Raw genomic sequence first — 21,026 nt, forward strand, 5'->3', positions numbered from 1 at the left:
TCTTAGCGCTTGATATTCTCAAATGGTCATCCATCTGGTACTGACACAGTCAATGTTGCTTTTCAGTGATCTAACTAGTGCGTCAACATGATTGGCTTTCAAACCTTGATAAGCGGTGATCGTCAAGTAATTTTTTTTACTAAAATTGCAAAATGCTAATATATATATATATATATATATATATATATATATATATATATATATATATAATCTTTAAATTTTATTTATATTCAAATTTTATTTTAACAAAAATCCATTATAACAATTGTTACAAAAATATTTTCTTTTAAGAATATCAAGTTCAAATCTGTAAAATAAGCTCAATGTTAAATAAAAAAAAAATAGAGTTGTATATATATATATATATATATATATATATATATATATATATATATAAGTGATGGGACGAATCAATATCCCCCCCCCCCCCCGATTTCGATTCTTTATAAATCTCTAAATATTTAACTATAGAGTTGATGTCTTTTCTTAACTGATTAACATAAAAAACACGTGTTAAATGTGCAGATATTTTCTTAAACGTAAGCTAAATGCATTTTACAAAGAAAGTTCTCATTTCTTATTTTCTTTATCAGAAAATTCTAAAAATCGTGAAATAGATTAAAAACTTCTCAGCAAAAAAAAAAAAAAAAAAAAAATGTATAAAATATCTTTCAAACATTGCAAAATTAATATATGATTATTATTACTAGCGGGACCTGTAGAAATTCCACAGGGGATTCATTCATATGTAACGTATTGATGTTGGCATTCTGTAGATGTTCAGTGTAAATGGAGATGCTCTGATATTATTGGAGCTCTTTTGTTAAAACTGCAAAAGTATTTATCTAAGCTAGCAGGGACGCCCGGCGTAGCCCGGTCGTAAAGTATGCTTAAATATATTTTAATTCTTGCAGATTTCGTATATATTATTATAGAATTAATGTTCTATCGATTTTTATATATTATAAAGTTGCGATTTCAAAAATAAAAATATATCTATATGATTTGGGTTCATCAGCTTGACTCGAAACCGAATCACAAACTTATGAATATATAACTTTAATTCCTTCAACTATAATCGAAACCGAAACCAAAACTTATGAAAAATTCTTGATAGAATTATTTATAAAAAAAATAGATTACTAAGGTGCCATGAGCTGAAACTGAAACCAAGACTTATGAAGAATTCTTGATAAAATTATTTATAAAAAAATAGATTACTGGAGTGCCATCTTCTGTAATATAAGATCTCACCTGTCTAAATGTATGTATGTATGCATGTCTTCCTAAAACTTTCGACAGAGGCCACGGATTTTCACGAGATCAGTATCGTTTTGAAGCTCAACCCTTCGGACGACAAATATCAAAAAATTAGCTTACAACATTAATTCCTCCATCCTCAACTGGGCACTTTTTTTATAGGCAGGGGTCGCTTTATTTGCCGATATTTTCGAAAGTCATCTCTTTTCGATTGACTAGCTTTAATTTAAACATTCGTTGCTTCCAGTTTGGTGATGGACACAATAGCAAATATGTAACGTTTTCTTTTTATTTTCAAGTTCTTTTCCTCCTTTGTAGTACGGGTTCAAGCCTACCTGCCTACTAATTTTTTTTTTGTTCAGCACACACCGCCTAACACTCGGGCAGCGCCGGACACCCAAGCTTGTTAGTTATAATCGAAACAGAAACCAAAACTTATGAAGAATTCTTGATAAAATTATTTATTACAAGAAATGGAAGTACATAATAATTAAACGACCCGAATATAAGCATGACACAGAAAATAACACACACGCTATTTTATTAATATATAGACAATTATTATTTCATGTATCTACATTTTATCGATTGATTGCCAATATTTACTTCAACTGTGCTCAATACGTGAGTCGAGCTAGATAACAGTTATAAAAAAAATATATTTATGTCAATTAAGCTACACAGATTTCCGCGTTTCATCCTCGTAGTCAGGCTAAAATGCGTGATTCATTTTATCTTGACGATTCCAATGAGAATAAAACGCAGAAGCCTCTGTGTAACTTCACTGTCATAATTATATTTTCACACCTTACTATATATTTAAATACATATTTTAGGAACATTGTTAGAACCTCTCTAAAATATTCACAAAGCAACCATTTGCAAAATTACTACCCGAAAACAATTTCCAACTTAGCAATTCCATTTTTAGACGATGGTACAGTATCTCTCTCTCATATACATACACACTAATGTATATATATCTATAATAGAAAAGGCAAAATCTGTTTAAATGTATGTATGTATGTTTGTATATCTTGCAAAAAACTTTCGACAAAGATGGATTTTCACAAGATCAGTATCATTTTGAAGCTCGACTCTTTGGATGGCAAATATCGAAAAATTGGATAAAAACATTAATTCCTTCACCCTTAACTGGGCACTTTTCTACAGGGAGGGGTAGCAAACGAATCATTCCTTCATGACAATTTAGGCATACATGCATGCGCAAAAAACGTTCTTTCTTGAATTAGTTTAAATATTAAAAAAGCGATCTAATTTCACTCATGCGGTCATAGACCAGTCGCTATAGTAGCAGAGTCGTTATCTTAAGATTGCGCGTTTGAGCCGAGATGTCAGATATATTTTCTTTTTCGATTTTTAAAGTTTTGATATTGAAACAGAGTAATTGATGCCATTTTTGTTCGTCTTTTTTTCCATCACGTTCGCTGTTTTTTTTAAATTTTTATTTATAATATTTAAACAGAGTTATTACGTTCGCTTATTCTTTTTTTCCATTTTGTTTTGGTGTACCCCCCACTCACACATCTCCAAACACCTGGGTAACGCCGGGTACACCCGCTAATATATAAGGTTTGATACATGTATATGTATATATATTCGTATTTATAGGATTCACTCCTCATATCATTATGAATTTTGCAACAACTGCTAAGCGTAAGTGTAGGTATTGTGGACTATATTTAGTTTCGTTAAGGTCTATGTAAGGAGGCAAAGAGGCGGTGGAATTCTTTTTTGAAAATTCTATTGCTTCAGGGTTTTTGGAATTTTACTAGGTATCATAAATTTTCATCAATTAATGAATATTCCCAAAATTTCAGTTTCTTTCAAGTAATTGAAAGTTTTTTAAGTGGTATTATATGTACCCCTCATGTAAAATTTCAAATATTTCAGATTTGCATTAAATTTGATCTATAGTAATTAGACACTAATTAATCAAGATTCTCTGAATTTCACTTTCTTCTTAAGACCTCTTAAGCTTATGCCTTAAATTTGAGACATTTCTTAAAAAATAAAATTATATAATGATTTTGATAACAATTGAATAAGAGTTTTAAACAGAAAGTTTAGTATTATACCTTAATCTTTGTAAGGGGACATAAAATTGGTACAAAACTGTTCTGTTTGGGAGAATTAATTTTAACAGTTCTGGAGGTGGGTTCTCTTCTTATTCTAAATAAAGTTAATATTAATAATGAAAACGAACTGATTTTATTCAAACTTTTTTACAGATAAAGTTTTTTCCCCGCCCGCTATTTTTTTTTTTTTAAATTTTAGAATTTTTACTGTTGTTCACCCCAAACAAGTCACATTGCCATGGAGATGTAAGTGGGGACTTGTGCAGTGAGATGTTTGTTCACATAACATTTACATTTCTGCATGTTCGTACCGTTTTTTTTTTTTTTTTTTTTTCAATTTTCACCCCAAACAAGGCACAGTGCCACTTTGAAGTAAGGGGTTACTATCAGGGACATAAGTTGCAGGAGTATTATGAAGGGAGATGAGTGGCAAAATGTCTATTCACATTACACTTGAACTTCTGCATGTCAGTACAGTTGGCAAAGCAGAATCCCGGAAGGGAGTTCAAAAGTCTAGCAGTTCTGGGGAAGAAACTATTGGAGTAGAAGGTCTTCTTACACCTAGGGATCTCTACTGTGAAGGGGTAGGATTTAGCTGCTTGTCGAGTTTGTCGGGGATATTCACATTGAGGGGGTACAAGTGCTTGTATTTCGTCAGAGCATTCACCATTAAAATACTTGTAGAACAGGCAGAGGGATGCAACATTTCGTCGATGGGACAGAGGCTCAGAACCAACAATTTAGCGACTCTCTTTTAAACCCTGTCCAGGAGTGAGAGACAAGTAGTAGATGCACCAACCCAAAGGTGACAACAATACTCCATACATGGGCGAATGGTGGCCTTATAGAGGTGCAAGATACTTTCAGGCGTAAGTAGTTTTCTAGCACAGTAGAGAGAGCTCACCTTCCTCACAGCAGCCTTGGCAATGTTCTTAATGTATCTATTCCAGTTCATGTTCCCTATAAACGTTAGGCCGAGAAGTTTAAAGGAAGTACTTTCGGGTAATGTGTTCTTGGCCATTGCTATTGGTGGTAGAGACGGTTTATCGTAATTATTGAAGGAAACAAGCTTAGTCTTGATAGCATTGAATGTGACCATCCATTTTTGTCCCCATTTCACCACGGATCTGAGGTCATCTTCCAGTGCTTCTGCCATTTCTTTGGATATGTGTTCATTTGTTTCCCCCTCGTGACTGTTATAGGAAATGGTGTCATCAGCAAAGATACCCATCTCTGAAAACAAGCAGAAAGGAGGAAATTTCGAAGTCAAGCAGCTCGAAGAAAGAAGTTAGAGTAGAAAGCTTTCTGGCATCTGGAGAGGTGTAATTTTACTGCTTGTCAGATTGGTCAGGTGAAGGATTTACATGGTGGGGGGCACGAGTGAAGTAAGTTCGTCCTAGTACTATTACTCTTGACACAATCCTCTACCTATATAACAATCAAATACATCCTAAAAACGATTACCGTTTCCACATCCGAGGAGATGCCACTCAAAATATCATTTCTTGCTTTGACAGAATGCAAAACCGACTTCAAAATCTAGTGAGATGGGGAGTTTCCTTTCATCTTCTCTACAGCCTATTTCTCACAAAAGTGTGGTTGATAATCTTTCTCTACTCTGTCATTATTTTCATAGTAGGCCGAGTTCCAATCTAAGGTCTCTCGTTTAAAACATTCACAGCCAAAACTCGTCTAGCTACAACCACTGTAAGTAATTTTACTTTCCTTCCGTATACAAAAAAAACTAAACAGAACTTAAAGTTTCTTTCCAAACTATCCATCTGTAAAACAATACCATAGGGCTGCTTTCCAACTGACTACATAGTTGTTTTCAAGTCTTATATAAACAAATTCTTGTTGAACTGCCCTCTTAAATAATAGAATTCTTCCCAAAGCTAACTATCCTTACCAATCATCATGATGTCTCACAGTCCACTTAACAAACTTATTAACCCTTATCCTCGAGTAGCCTTTGGACCTTGACTTGTTAGTACGTAAAAAATATTATGTTGAAATATTGTAAAAACAAGCACAGAGATGTAAAATTGTGGTGATGGGACAGGAGACAGAGCTTGATAGACAGTGTGGAACCTATTGGGTAAGAAGCTCTGTTTTTTTTTACCCAACTTGTATGTTTTTATTCACTTGCCTCTGTAGGACAAACTTATCCATAGGTTTGCTTTTTAATATAAGGAAAAGCCAGCTACTCTTAAAGGTGCACTCTGGATTGGAAGAAAAAAAAAATCGCCTCAGTCTAAAGGAATTCTCCTTCACTGATCGAGTACAGATCAGACAAGGTTCAGCATCAGAACAGGTACTATACTTTCTTTCTATCCAAAAGAACTGGTTTCAAGAACGCTTGAAAATGATTTGACTTAAAAAGCGATTAATTTTTTATCAAAACTTTTTGCAGATTGTTATTCTGACCATCGTTATTACAATAATTATTCTTTTGTTTTATCGACTGTATTTTTAATAATAGTTTAAATCAGCTTATAACCAAGCTGTATAAGTTGCCCATACTTTATCAGGAACACAATCTTGTCTGTAACTGATAAGAATACCACAAATATTATCTATTTTTGTTTTTCGTTATTTTTCAATTTTCTTATCTTTTTGTTTTTGACGGGGATGGGGCATCCTATTAGATGCCAGCTAATCACTCCCTATTTCAAAGGACTCCAACCGAGATAATATAAAACAAACAAGCAAACAAACAAAAAAATTAACAGTCATCGCATCAAATCCCCAAAGCCCACTCCAGGATAAGAGTTAATGAGTGTCAGATGAGCAGTGAAACAATATTATTATTTAAGAGAACAGCTCGACCAAAATTTGTTCACATTGGGCTTTAAAACGGCAGTGTTGTAGTCAGCTGGGTAGCAACCATATGATATTTTGCTCCATAGAAGAATAGTTCTAGGAACGAAACGTTACTCATAGAAGTTTCGTTTAGTTTGACAGAAAGAAAGGAAAATTGACAGTTACTGTAGCTAGACGAGTTCTCGTTGTGAATGTTTTACATGGGGGAAGGAACCATAGATTGAAGCTCAGCCGATCTCCTGCCACGAGAGTAATGATAGAGTAGAAAAAAATTAGCAAAAAGGCGGTAGGGAGTAGAAGAGGAGATCACCCACTAGATTATGAAGTCTGTTTTGTACTTTTGTAGGACAGGGTGCTTTAAGCAGCCCAATCCCTCCTTATGGCCACAGTACTCCATCTTAGAACGTATTTGGCTCTTATACAGGTAGAGGATTGCACCAGGAATAAGATGCCTTCTGGAGTAATCTTTAAGGTTCTATATAAAATAGTATAAATTGCTTAGACATGAGAACAGCCTCCTAGGAATTAGCTTCTCTTTTAGAGAAAAGTGTAACATCTGTTCTGTTGTCATGAGTCCATTCGACAAGACATTGTTTCCTCTATTCAGAGGTAACGTATGTTCAGAAGAAACAGATCACAATCGGCTGTTCATTAGTAAATTCAACACATATACTTTCAAAAATATGAAACCGAAGGAGGAGAGAAAGAAAGAGTATATTTCTGCTTATAAGCCACATACATTGGTTACAGTGGACAAGCGAAAAGAAATTTAAGCATGGAAATAGTCAGATCCAATAAGAATACAAAGGTTGTGAATATATATATATATATATATATATATATATATATATATATATATATACATACTAAAATATGCGACATGAGAAGGAGAGAAACAATGGTCTGACCTTCCTCAGGAGTAATTTGTCGAAGTTTAAAATTTCAACTTTGATAAATGGCACTCAAAGAAGGCTGAAGAGTACAGCGATCAAAACATCGTGAACCAGACAGTCAAATTTGCAATGGGTTACTAGTGTGAATTTTTTTTTTAATGTAAATCGCTCCAGACAAGGCATGAAGCTACTTGGTGTAAGGAGCTAAAAAACAAAACAAAAAATACTATTTCAAGATCAAAAACTTGCCAACAATAAATGTTAAATGGAACATGCTAATCAACAGTTTGAAAGAGGGAAATAGTAACAATTCCTCATCTTAACACGTATCCCTACATTTACCCGAAATGGAAATCTTTTATGTTCCTAAAAAACCTTGTATTTCTTCTGAATTACTTCATCTTCTTTTCTATTTTTTCACTATTTTCACTCTTCATATATATTTTTTAATTCTTTTTTCTTTATTTTCTGTTTATTTCCTTTCTTACTTTTTCTGTATTTTCTTCTCAGTACGGCATAATAACATTGACATAGCAATTTTCGTTAGATCACCAAAAGTTAAGCGAACTAGAATCTGGCCAGTACCAGATGGGTGACGATTTTGAAATACCAGGCTCTCTAAGTGAGAGGACATTGACATCGTCCTGCAAGTAACTGCAAAAACCTGAAGTCGTCATCTTCCCTGACGGGGATATTCAAGCGACTGGCGATCACTTGTGAATTTGATATTCCCATGAAACTTTCTCCTTAGAAGGAAGCTGGTTCAACCCACCTTGGCCGAATGCCACTTTGGTATTTTCTTTAGTTCTATGCCAAAACTATTTGTCCATCCATCCATGTCCACTTTGTCAATGTGATGTTAATTCAATAGAGTTGTTTATAGATTCTTAGAAAAGAACAAAAATATTTTTTTCCATAGACTAACCAAAATTTTGTCTTAGGAAAAGAAAAGGACAAGATATTCTAGTAAAAAATATAAATTTATAACTTAAAATATTGCAGCATTAAGAATCGATTATATAATGTTAAATTAAATTTTAAAAAAAATTAATGCTGCAATATTTTAAGTTATAAATTCATTATATTTTTTATTAGAATATCTTGTCTTTTTCTTTTTCAGTTTTTACAACTAGTCCTTTACTTCTCCATGTTTAAGCTTAACCATATTACTTTTCATGCTCGTATTTTTCTATTGTAATCCATGATTATTCCAGACTTCTAGTAAATTCACTTTGTTTAATTTCAGTCTTATTTTTTTATCCCCATAAACATAACATATGTAAATAGCAATGTACGGCACTCGTCTGCTTCAATAATTACTTTTCTTTTTGCGAAAACAGTGAATTAGTAGCTGAAGCGACGTGATTGCTATGAAAACCAGTCATAAAAAACGTCGCTCACCTTACGTTTTTTTACGATTTTGAACGCCAGTAAATTCATCATAACTTTTGCTTTACTGAACGAAAATTGAAATTTTTTTCACAATATAGTCGAGAAGGTGATCTATAAACTGGAATAACTGTTTGAAATTTGGTCGAAAAATGAGTGAGCTATGAAGCTTTAAAGCAGTTCTAAATGACTAAAACTGCCACTTAACCATATATTCAAACACAGTAGTGTTTGAATGATAAAAGATGAGGCATAAACGAATTTTATTGTATCATCTGATCAGTACGAAGATAGCAGAGAAAATGAAAGACAAACGAAAAAAGTTTCTTTCTTCCTTATTGATTAGATGATATAAAGTTCTATGTAAGTTTTATTCCCCATCTTTAATATACATATACATATATATATACATATATATACATATATATATATATATATATATATATATATATATATATATATATATAAGTACAAGATTTTGTTGAAATTCAAAGACTTAACTTTTTCTCTTATATAACTCTTGTTTATTTCACCCTGGATCTCTTCAGTACAGCCGTTTCGTTGATTGGATGACAATTCTATGATTTTATGTTTTCATGAAAATTTTCCTCTCATCAACTCATCAGATATTATTTCCATCCGATATTATCAACAAAAAGTGAATTTGTACATAAGCCTGGCGCGTTTGTTTGGGAAAAAGAAATTCCATCCCCACGTTGTTACAGGTCGGCCATCTTGGGTACCGTGCAAACCAAAATTCTTATTTTAAACCTTATCTTCGTATTTTTTGTTTGTTTTTGTCTTAATTTCCAATATATATGTGTGTGTATAAAGAAAATTTATCAAAACTGTTCGATATAAAATTTCGATGAATGTTAATAGTTAACAACAGAGCATATATTAGTAAACAATTGTATTTTGTATTCCAATGATCATGTCTTTCACATTTTTACTTGCTGAATTAGAAAAGAAATTCGATTAAACGTTTGACAATTGTTTCACTCAGAAACAAACAACTGATAATAAACGCATAATTATTAAAATCTTTCGCTTATGCACCTCATCAAAAGATCGTCATATAACTTCCGGAGAAAAAAATCCTTAGAAAACAAACAAACAAAAATTTTTTTTCATACGTTTCCTACAGAAAATCGTTTCCCAAAGGAACCATAAGGTCCATTCATAGATAACCACTTTTGATTTTTTTTTCTCTGCTTGATGATTTTTTTTTCTCGAAGCAATATGACGATGTTCTGCTAAATTACATGAACGGAAAATATGTTTATTTCCTGGTTATTTGTAAGCGAAACAATTATCAAAAGTTACATTGATTGTGTTAAATTCACCTGCTAAAATATGAATGAAGACTTGGTTATTGGAATTTAAGATATTGTTTGTTTTTAGCCACGCTAGTGAATTGCAGTAATGACGAAACGCGTGTCCGAGGATGACTATATATATATATATATATATATATATATATATATATATATATATATATATGCGCGCAGGAAGAAGTCAATAAACACCCTGAAATTTCGTTCATTGTTAGCATAATTGATCTCATGCGCAGTTCGTTATATTTATTTATAACTCCTTTTGTTGTTCCCTCTATGACGATAGTCGATCGCTTTACTTACACAGGTTATTATTTGGATGTCAGAAAAAAAAAAATTCAATCATCAACCTCCTCCCTCTCAGCCACTGTACACCTTCATTCACATCTGTGTATAACCTTATTTCACAACCTCCTTACAGACTCCTACATCATCCGGAAACGTTTAGGTTAAATAAGTGGACTCTTTTTTATTATTCGTCTGAATAGCTTTGAAGCTTAATAAATGGTGACTCGTTAGTAAAGAAAAAAAAAATAAAAATAAAAACGCAGATAACGCGTGTGTGTGTGTGTGTGGAAAAAATCTAACATTAAATAACTGCGAAATATTGAGACAAGCTAAGAGAATAAAATAAATTTAATCAAAATATAAAGTTCAAAATAAATGAGAAATTAAACTGAGATTGGCCCAAAGAAGTTAATGTTAGAATTATAAGTTTAAGATGAAACGAGGTGATTAATAAATACTAAAGTCAAAATACTAAAATATGAATGCGTAAAAAACTTGGCAAATTGATAAAAATTTAGCAAACATGGTTTATCTCCCTTACAACGTGAAGATTTTAACAACGTTATTGAAAAGTAAAATAAAATAAAATAAAATAGAATACTTATACATGGGTTAAAATTTAAATTAATGATATAAGTCCAACGTAAACAAGTTCTTGATGAGTCGTTTCACTTAAGTTAACAAACTTACTGAATTTCCAATACTAACGATTACTATATTATCTAAGTTTACTACTGTACACGTTTTAATCTTTATCCTTGAGTGGGCCTTGATAAGTGGTGATGCCTATGTAATATATACATATATATAAGTATGGGATGAAGATAAATTTTAATCAATATTTTTTAAAATTTACCTTTTAATTACAATTCCTTTAGAAATAAAATATTAAGCAAAGTCAATTATGAGATCGTACATATAAACAAAACTGATACGAAACTATCGTAGATTGAAGAGGATATAATTGGGACATAAATATAAACTAGAATTTGTCGTTTAATATTTAGAAAATAAAACAAATAATTTGAAGAAAAATAATTACTAAAATAAAAATAAACACACATAAATGTAAGGTAATATAAAGATAGGTAATTGATTGAAAAATAATTTAAAAAGTAGAAATACGAAAATTGGGCGATTTATAAATTTCATGACTAACGAAAAATAATTAAACAAAAAAAAACATAGAAAAGTTCGGTGGAGGTAGGGCCAACTGCTTGCTTTCTTAAATAGAGATTAGAAGCATGTTCATGTATGTATAAATAGTGTATTTTGGCGTCTGAAGAGTGGCTATTTTTGAATGACATAAGGTTTGAAATTTTCCAAATGGTCACGAAACATTTGTAACGAATATGAAAATACACAATATGATGCTGTCATTTATTTTTATTGCCATGATTTTGTGAAAATATTTGCATGCTCGATTGTAAAAACTGATAATCATGAAGGTTAATTATTGATTTAATTTTTACTTTAATTTTTATTGGTATATGAACATTACTGAATTTTAATATATTAAAACTTTTGGTTAATATATATATATATATATATATATATATATATATATATATATATATATATATATATACATACACACACTATTTCCCCCAAACCTCTGGTCTTGATGGAGGATAACTAAAATCTTCTGCTATGCTTTCAAATGATCTGAAATAATAGCAGGGGGAGACTTGATTCCAAATATTTCTCATGCGTTATATCTTCCCTATTTGGTTTTCATGCATAAAGTAAATGTCACAGTATGTAAGGATTATTTGATACTGAAGATATTCATGATCGTACGCTATTTCCAAAAAAAAGGTGGAGTATAACATATGAAAAATATTTGGAATCAAGTCTCCCTTTCCTGTTATTTCAGATCATTTAAAAGCATTAGTTTCGCCTCCATCAAGGCCAGAAGTTTTGGGGAAATATCCGATATTTTGTAATTCATATGCAAAACTAGGAAAACAAATGACTGATTGAAATATTAGTAAAGGTGCAGTATGTTTCCACCCACAAAAATCCTTTTAAATTACCACTGTTATATGTTTCCAAGGGTGCTGAAAACTAAAGTAACGTTTAAAATCCCAGGAAAAGAGTAGTTTCCAAGATATAAAAAATTGTAGTTTTAAAATGTGGGGATCACTTTCCTCTATTAATTTAACATAAAATGAACACCCACTTTATAGTAACCTGGGAGGGGGTCGTCTGTTATTTTTTTAGGAGTGGTGTTTATTTGGTAATTGTGGCCTGGTAGACCAACACAAATCTTACCTTAAACTCGTTTTCTGTAGGTTTTTGAGTCTGCTGAAAACGAATATCTCATTTAAATTTTTCGCAAATAAGTATTTTTACGAGTATTCAGCAATGTAATTTTTCATGTTAAAAGTGGTGGCCATTGATGTACGTGCAAACGCACACATATTTTTTGCTTAATACCCAGAAAAAATACTTATTTGTGGAAAATTTAAATGCGATATTCGTTTTCAGCACACCCAAAAACCTATTAAAAAGGTCTTTTAAAAGAGGTTTAGTCTATCAGGCCATAATAAACACCACCTTTCAAAAAAAAAAAAAAAAGAATAAATAAAATAAATAAATAACAGACCCTCTTCCCCCCAAAAGGTGGCCATAAAGTAGGTTCTCATTTTACGTTAAATTAATATAAAGAGGTGATCCCCACTTTTCGAAACAATAATATGCGACCTTAAGAGCAAATGTCACATAGCCCACTACACAATTCAGGTCATTAGCTTTCCAACGGGCCTTCGTTTGTTAAGTTCTGATCAACTGTCACCGAGATTTTGAGCTTATCAAATTGCCAAAAAAGGCGATATATCAATAGATGGATATATCTATATTTTAGTCAAACTGAATTTAGAAATGCTCATATCTTTAGTTCTCTGGAACAAAACTACATTAAAATTTGCAAGTTATTTGAAGATTATACTACTATTCTATGGTTAAAATTTCATGACAATTGGTAAAAAAAGAACCTATATTTTCAAACCAATAAAATATGCCAAAATTTTCCCACATTTGTATAAATATAGTGTTATGGCAAGCCAGCTTTAGTTTTGCTGCTTTTGGATGAATTTTGCTTAGTTTTTTTTTGCATGGTTGTCTCCCCTATGACCTTGCCAGGCCACTAATATATATTTATATATATAATATATAATGTATTTATATAATGTGTGTGTGTATATAATGTATTTATATATATATATATATATATATATATATATATATATATATATATATATATATATATACACACACTCAAAAAGAGCCTTCAAAAATGGACTCTGATTTATGATAGTATGAAAGGTTATGAAAAGGGGTGTGTGTCTAAAGAGATAGTTTCAAATTTTGAGGTATTGAAGCCAAAGCAAAATATGATGAAAAGAAAAGTAAAATCGTGCAGAAATATATATTTTTTGATAATAACCTTGTTACCCTTCGTAACTAAGAGTGACCAACAAAATCATGTTTTTAGAAATGCAGAAAAAAAAAACGGAGATTCTATTATCTGCACCCATTGACTCATTTCAATTTCTTAATGGCAAAGACAATGTAAAATCATGTAAAACAATATAATATTAAACATGCCAGAAGTAACTTGAAAATATTTAAATTATGTGAAACCAGAGTTCATTTTTACTGTGGGAAATTGCTAGCGCAATCTTAATTTTAGTGATACATTTCAATAATCAAAATTAAGAACTCAAAAGTAAATGCTTTAAATTAAAAAAAATATCAAGCTGTAAAATAAACTAAAAGGATGTATTAAAAAATATAAACAATGACTCGCATATAGCGGACTCATATATATGTTTATTAACTTACGATAAGAAAACATATGCCCAGCCTCTGTATTGTTCCAAAAACGTAAAAAAGCATTTACCTTCGCTCATTAAATCAATTTGGAAAATTTTCTACAAAGATACAGAAGATAATCTCGAAATTCTGTTACACGTGAGAATCACGTTTGTAAAATCATTTTTCCTTGATTCAAGGGCTGGGTCATAAATGACTTGCGAACGATGTTCACTTACTAGTTTGTTAATTTCTCAGAAAGAAAAACTTCCTTATAGATAATATATCTAGTTTTACCATTATGAGTGAATATGAAAAGGTTGTTCTTACTCTACTCTAGAAGCACCGATGTATAGCTGTGTGAAAAACAATCCTTTTCTAAATGCAAATCAACAACTTGTGACTTATTAATAGACATTGCAAAAGGCAAACGTATGGGAAATTGAACGCGTTTGAACTCAATGCCATAATGCTAGTGGATTACTTACTTCACAAGTTTTGAGAATTATTGCAAAATGGATTCTTAGAGAAACAGGTGTGTGTGTGTGTGTGTGTGTGTGTGACACTGAAGTCTCAGTCATAGTTCTGTTCGACGGATTGTGATTTTCTAACAAATTTAAGGTCAAATAGGCTTCCCTGTAATTGCCGACAGTTTGTTCATTAATAGTTCTTAGAAAGGAAAATGAAGTCGGTCCTCTTATTTCATGAAGAAGGAGTCTCAAAAAGAAGCATTCACTGTGACTTGGGTGCACAGAGTAAACTCTTCCAATTGTAGTGTCAAATTTTACACCTGGATTACATTAGCATCTCGTTTTCTTCTGTGCTATGTGTAGTTATTACATATGGAGTAAGATTATAAATACAATTTAAAAGTACAGTCAGAGTTTTGTCTTTTGGATTTAGGGCGACTTGGGTATCGTTTTCGTTTGTGAAATAAACCCTCTGACCATTTTCAAGATGAACTGCAAACAGCTGAATTGGAGGAAGCCTTCCATGAATAGGAAACCCAAAATACGCCAAAATGCTTCATTAATGCTGATATTCATGACTGACATTTTTTGTAAGGAAAACATGGCAACATGTTATTTATGTATCTGCAAGCATATTTAATAGACTTCACAGAATTGAAAAATATAAACATTGATTCGATGAGCATTGAAGGTCTCTGAAAGTAAAGGAGAGTAAGGTACAATCCACCTATTATCATAGTTTCAAAGCCGCTATCTTCAGGCGATCTTCTCCTATAAGAGAGATAACCATCCTCAATTAAGTTTCAAGTAGAAAATTCTTAGGGTATCTTTCTGTATAATGGCCACGCAAGATGAATTTCTATTGAAATTACCACAAGGCCCATGCACCATGTGACGCTTTACTATTTCAAATAAAGTTGGATCAGTTTTTATATCAGTTTGTAACTCAACTGATATAATGGAATCAATTTGATTGTAGTTGTTTTTCTGATAAGCCACGATAATATATGTGCATGAGGCAAGCCCCTCTTTTGCCACTCAATTGTGTACATGTAACATCTTAGTGGGTCAACGATTTGATTTGTTTTTCATATTCATCACTTTAATTATCTTCAACCGAAACACCCAAGCCAATAGATCTTGTCGATTAGTGTATGTTTGTCCAGGGAAAGGTTCATTTGAATTTCTTTCCACTTTGGATTTGAAGTGAATGTGTAAAAAAAGGTACGTTTTTGCATAATTTCTGACATGTCATTACATCTTGGGTCCTTCTATGCATATATCGTGGACTACCTATTAAGCTAGAAGGCATATCCGACCTATATCTCTTCCTTGCCTATCGTTATTTATATGATCTTTAAGATGTATGTAGGAATCCACTCTTAGCTTATTTTGATGAGTTTTGATATATAAAGTATTTCTGTTTCAACTTTTGCAAGCATATAAACTGCGAACTGATGGAAGAGATTTTGACTTCTGTGAAGATTATTGAAGAAATTATCTCTGATCATAAAATGGTATGCATAAAAATCCATGAAACATGTTTTGTGGTATTTCCAAACTGTGGAATCCCAAATGGTATCCATCTTCATGTACAAATAATAGTGTCATAGATCTGAGTTTCACATACACGTTTCAGCATGTTATCTCTTGAATGAAATTATGTCTATTAACAAAACTTCAGCCATAACAATGTGCCACATCGTTACAAGTTGGTAAATTGAATCGCCTTTTTAAAATCTGCATTAATAACTACTCGAAATTCTGTTGAGCTTTTCTCGATGGCTGTTTTGTTAAATGGTGTGTTTATCATAAAAACGTAATTCTAACGGAAGTGATTTGTAATAACAAAAACAAAAATACACATCTATTAAAAATGCTTTTCAGCCAAGCGAGATGTGATGAAAGGACTATAACCCCCCTCCAAAAAAAATTTGTTTATTTCTAAATTAATTTTAATCAAAAAATGAATTTTAACTCGATCAATCAAACTATAAAATATCTTTGAAAAGTAAAGAAATTCCATTTCTTTGCACTTGAAAATTTCAAGAAATCCTTAAAAAATATTTGTAAATAAAATGTTTGTGAATAAATAATTCCAAGTGTAGTATTTATCATAGAAAAAAAGAATTTTAATTTCATTTTCGAATGAATTAAAAATTCAGTATCCGCTCTTTCCTCATCCACCAAGTACAAATCCTTTTTGACTGAGGTAATGTTTGCCTATCACAATCTTCATTTATACCTCATAAAATCAACTTTGTGCTTTATTTTGGCCTATTTTATCGACCCCTATTATTAATTGTTTATTTAATAATATTAACTGAATCACCATCTAAAATATAAATGATCTTTGTTTTTTTTTTTTACTAAAATGTTATCGAAACCAATTTAGGTAATCGAAATAGGATTTGACCAAAAGGTCAAGAACAATGAAAAAATAATATCAAATAGTTTAATCCTTCTATTTGCATCATAAATTATTTAAATATTGGTCAAATCCTGTTGCTGTCACCTAAATTGGTTTCGACATTACTCACAAATAACTCATTTTTCTTAACTATATTTTAGTAAACAAATTAAAAACTAGTCTATGAAAACCAGATAGACCCCATAATTTTATTTTACAGCTGTTCAAACTGAAATACGCCCTTCACAATATGTGGCTCTATATTTAAAAAACAAAACAAAACAAAAACCCTTGTTATACTTTGTGATATATTTCTATTCTATGGAAGTCAGGCACGAACGCATACCTCATAATTTTATCATACCATCTGTCCTCAAGCTGAACATACTTATCAAAGTATACTTACGCGAATAGATATCAAAAGTCCCTTCTAAGTTTGTGACATATTTCCATTCTGTGGAAGCCAGCTACGAACGCAGATCAACACAATTTTATTATGCCATCCTTATTCCAACTGAAACATACTTAAAGTATTCTTATGCGCATCTATATTAAAAACCCTTGTAAAAGATTTTATTTTTTTAGTTCCCCCCCCCCATTCTTTGGGAACCGGACGTGTACACAGACCCCAGAATTTTAAGTAACCACCTCTCTTCAAAATGTAGCATATCCATTTTTGATCCCTAATACCTCTTCTATCACTGTATGTGGTCAGTTAAGTTTAATAGTAAACTACATAGGAGCCTAGCCGTGTACAGACACACACACACACACACACACAGATGATCAGCTTTATATATATATATATATATATATACACACACACACACACACAAAGGAGTCGCCACTTACCAAGGCCTGTAGGTCACGCGAGGATAAAGATTAATGTGTGTACAGTAATCAATGGGACAACATCGTAGTAATCGTTAGTAGAAATTTGGTAAATTGGATTACTTAAGGGGACCGTTCATCAAGAAATTGTTTTCATTGGACTTGCAGATGACCATATTGTAGTCAGTTGGAAAGCAGGCAAACGGAAGAGAGTTCCACAAGCATGCAGTTCTAAGAAAGAAGCTTTGTACATGGAATCCATGTTTAGATTTAGGTACAGATAAAGAGTGGGGGAAATTAATAGTGGTTTCAGTTGGACGAGTGTTTTTCGTGAAAGCTTGGCTAGAGGCAACCATAGATATGAAATAGATTGCATAATATTTATTTTAAAAAAATCAATTAAAACAATGAATCGAAACAAATAATGCATTTTTTATATTCTTTGATCAATCTTAATTTGTTATAAAAGATGGTATCAAAACAATCATCGTCGATTTAAAGTCCGTTTTATATGCTAGCATTTCCAAACCAACCTATCTCTGACCAGGTTTTTATGTACCTTTCTCTTAAGTCCATCCTTATCACTTCCTCCCGTTTCCTTGCCTTTCCACTTTGTGGCCTTAATACCACAGTTGTACTACATCTACTAACCCAAGAACTCTAACCCATTCTTTTAATGTGACCACACTATTGGAGTCTCCCGCTTCCAAATCATTGTAAAAACAATATTTTCTCTTTTGAACATTTCCCCAAGTAAATGTTATTTTCCTCGTTGGCCATCCTCATGAAATCGATTCAAACTTTGTTGCATATGATTAAATTGAAAGTTTCCTTTTCGCATCCATATGGGAATGCAAAGATGGACTAATTCTAAAACGACGTCACTCTCTTTCTTACATTTACATATTAATTGGTTCATTTTTCTCTCGTTAGTTTACGAGACGCGTTTGTTGCAACAGACACGTTCTTGTTTCTAATATTCCATTTGCTTGCCATTAAAACACTTGTTGTATACATTTTCTATTGTCTTGGAGCATTGTTTATTTTATTGTTGATGAAATTGAACTTTAAAAAATCCTACACGAGATATTAATTATTTTTATAAATTTTTTTATATGCAAGCATGTAGTTGTCTTTTTATAGAACTAGCAAAGATATGCGCTTACAGGGCGCATATCTTGGCTAGTATTAATAAAAAGCCATAAAAACAAAATGTACTGTTGGTTTTGTTTTTACTCAAACTTATGAGTTTTTAGTAATTTATATTTTCAGGCATTTCTAGCAATGCCCGTTCTTCGCGCATTTCTAGCAATGCCCGTTCTTCGCGCATTTCTAGCAATGCCCGTTCTTCGCGCATTTCTAGCAATGCCCGTTCTTCGCGCATTTCTAGCAATGCCCGTTCTTCGCGCATTTCTAGCAATGCCCGTTCTTCGCGCATTTCTAGCAATGCCCGTTCTTCGCGCATTTCTAGCAATGCCCGTTCTTCGCGCATTTCTAGCAATGCCCGTTCTTCGCGCATTTCTAGCAATGCCCGTTCTTCGCGCATTTCTAGCAATGCCCGTTCTTCGCGCATTTCTAGCAATGCCCGTTCTTCACGCATTTCTAGCAATGCCCGTTCTTCATGCATTTCTAGCAATGCCCGTTCTTCATGCATTTCTAGCAATGCCCGTTCTTCAGGCATTTCTAGCAATGTCCGTTCTTCACGCATTTCTAGTAATTGATTTTTGACGCATTTATAGTAACGTGTTTTTGACGCATATCTAGTAGTGTCTGTGTTTGATGAGTTTTTAGCAATGTTTATTTTTGATGCATTTCAAATAACGTCCATTTCTGACACATTTTCCAGTAATGAGGTTTTAGTAATGTTAATTTTTTATGTAATTCTAATAATGTCTATTTTTAGAACAAATGTTGGCTATTTCTTCTTAACTGTTTTCTGGCAATATTGCGCACAATTTAAATATTTCGGCAAATTCCAATCAACCAAAATTTGTGTCTTAACAAAACAGTCAAAATTCTCTTGCAAAATTCCACTTAGAAGCCAACATTTACCTGCCTGGAGTTCTTAACCTTTGGGCCTCACGGACCACTAAAGCTATGGATCCAAATAAAATAGAAATATTTTTTCGCATTTATTTACTCATTTTGCTACGTTACTCGGAATATTATTTTAAAAGAACAGTGTTAAATAACACCGTTCATTATATTTATGTGACAATGTAAATTCCTTGTATAACGACTGGTGTTATTTGCATGTTCTTTTTAAAAAGTATAGTTATTGTTTTAGTTACAAGCATCCTGACAACATCTTTATTATAGTAATAAATGTCTAATTAACTCAACTTCTTGAAGATTTAAACATTGTTGTAGTGTTTTGTTAGAAGAGACAGATTAAGTAGCCACACTTCATATAAATAACTAAAGCAATGGCATTGATTGGGTTGCTTATGGGGACGGTTTATGGTAAATATTTATTTATATTCGATTTGAAAACGGCCATCTTGTAGCTTGTAGGAAAGACATCTTATTGCAACGTGTTAAACAAATGGGAAAGTCTTGAAAAAAAACATGCTCATGAAACAGCCGCTTGATGCAGAGTGTTTTTTTTTATATATAGATATGCCTGATTAAGAACACTTAAAGCAACGGTATTATGTCACTTTCATCAATCGTACTAGAAAACTACTCACACTTGAGAGTATTTTATATCTCTATGAAGCCACTATTCAATCATTCATGCATGGAATATTGTTGTTATATCTGGGCTGGTGCATCTACCACTAGTCTCTACTTGGGCAGGGTCCAAAAAAGAGCCTTCAATCTAATAGATCTCGCACTGTCCCATCGCCGTAATGTTGCATCTGTTTTACAAGTACTTTAATGGAATGTGCTCTGACAAACTCGTTGCACTTGTACCCCTTTGGCATACATACACACGACAAACCCGTCTAGCAGCAAAATCCCACCCTTTCACTATCAAGGTTCTAGATGCTAGAAAGTCTTCTATTCTAATATTTTTTTCTCTCGGACTAGTAGATTTTGTACCCCCCCCCCGCTTTTCGGCTTCTGAGTGTACTAACCCGCAGAAGTGAATAGGCATCTCGCTTCTCAATTCCTTTTATAGTCACCGGTAAACATGGCCCCAAATAGTAACCCCTTACGTCTAAGTAGTAATGTGCTTATTTGGGAGTGAAGATGAGTAAAAAAAAAAAATAATAAATAAATAAATAGAATAAAAAGGCATTTTCAGTATTTGCAAAATATTTTCAGATTTCATTTTAATTGATACTAGTGTGACCTGTGGAAATTCCACAGCAGCATCTTTCATATGTAATATATTGCTGCTGGGCATTCTGTGGACGTTCAGCATTGAATGTGGACCCACAATATTATTGTAGACCTTTTGTTAA

The 21,026-nt window shown here is 32.3% G+C and overlaps 1 protein-coding gene and 1 long non-coding RNA gene across 2 annotated transcripts in view; one reads left to right on the top strand and one right to left on the bottom strand.

The window, feature by feature from the left end:
* The window catches only part of LOC145288018 (uncharacterized), a 262,452-nt gene that overhangs the window by 77,095 nt on the left and 164,331 nt on the right, over positions 1–21,026 (bottom strand). The gene's annotated exons all lie outside the window — the stretch shown is intronic.
* LOC145288013 (uncharacterized) overlaps positions 1–21,026 on the top strand; it is a 156,051-nt gene that overhangs the window by 1,350 nt on the left and 133,675 nt on the right. The gene's annotated exons all lie outside the window — the stretch shown is intronic.

This window comes from Euprymna scolopes, chromosome 11 (assembly GCF_053919585.1).
Source record: "Euprymna scolopes isolate OS-2025 chromosome 11, ASM5391958v1, whole genome shotgun sequence".
In the NCBI taxonomy this organism is placed as follows: domain Eukaryota; kingdom Metazoa; phylum Mollusca; class Cephalopoda; order Sepiida; family Sepiolidae; genus Euprymna; species Euprymna scolopes.